The sequence below is a fragment of the Dreissena polymorpha genome, chromosome 3, assembly GCF_020536995.1.
Source record: "Dreissena polymorpha isolate Duluth1 chromosome 3, UMN_Dpol_1.0, whole genome shotgun sequence".
NCBI lineage: Eukaryota > Metazoa > Mollusca > Bivalvia > Myida > Dreissenidae > Dreissena > Dreissena polymorpha.
In genome coordinates, this window is record NC_068357.1 from 97,860,857 (window position 1) to 97,862,125 (window position 1,269).

The window sequence follows — 1,269 nt, forward strand, 5'->3', positions numbered from 1 at the left end:
AAGTGTTTAGCAACGTGACCATGTCAATTGTTGAGTTACCCAACCGACTCACTAAAATTCTCGCAACTCATATTTGTTTAAGCCTTTTGACAGGAGTCTTTTTTTTATTCACGAAAACGACCAGCGTTCGTATTTTCGGTTATTTTTTTTTCCTTTCCGCTCATTTATGTTTGATCCTAAAACGCTCGATTTAGGTGCGCTTTCGGATTTTAATCCCCGCCGAAATTTCGGAAGGATATATAGTAATAGTCTCCGTCCGTCGGTCCGTCCGTCCGAAACTTTGTCCAGAGCAAAACTCAAAATCTATTCAATGGATTTACTTTAAACTTAGAATATAAACAGATGGCAACTAGGAGAAGTGCAGTGACCAAGAACCATAAGTATATCTACCTTAGTTTTTGAATTATCTCCCTTAATATAATTTATAAGTAATTTTTTGTCCGGAGCATAACTCTGAATCTACCAAAGAGATTTACTTGAAACTTTAAATATAAACAGGTGGCAAGTAGGAGAAGTGCAGTGACTAAGACCCATAACTCTATCTACCTTAGTTTTTGAATTATCTCCCTTTATTTAATTTCAAAGTAAATTTTTGTCCGGATCATAACTCTAAATCTACTGAAGAGATTTACTTGAAACTAGATAAACAGATGGCCACTAGGGGTAGCCTTTCGGCCGTAGTGTTTAATTATCTCCCTTTATTTAATTTCATAGTAAATTTGTGTCCGTTTTGTCCGGAGCATAACTCTAAATCTACTGAAGGCATTAACTCTAAATCTACTGAAGGGATTAACTTGAAACTTCAAATATGCACAGATGACAACCAATAAGAGTGCAGTGACCAAATATCATAACTCTATCTACCTTAGTTTTTTAATTATCTCCCTTTACTGAAGAACAATAACTTTTTATAGTCTTCTTTTTTAATTACCTCCCTTTCTTGTATTTCCATATATTTTATTCTCTACAGCATAACTCCAACACTATTTAACTAATTGATCCTTGAAATATAAATAGATGAAACAGGTGCCATGTTTTACAAATATTCTTCTTCTCTCTAAAACAAATGTTCTCATACAAGCAAACATATTTCGGCGGGGATGGTCATGTTAACATGGATCTTGTATCATTAATTTCTTGAAACATGGCGTCGTCGACTTTGTTATCGAAGACGACGAAATAATCTTGAGCGTATCTGTCAAATTGCAAAGCGGAGATACCACTATCTACCACTACCACTACCACTATGGCTATTGCTATAAGGAACAC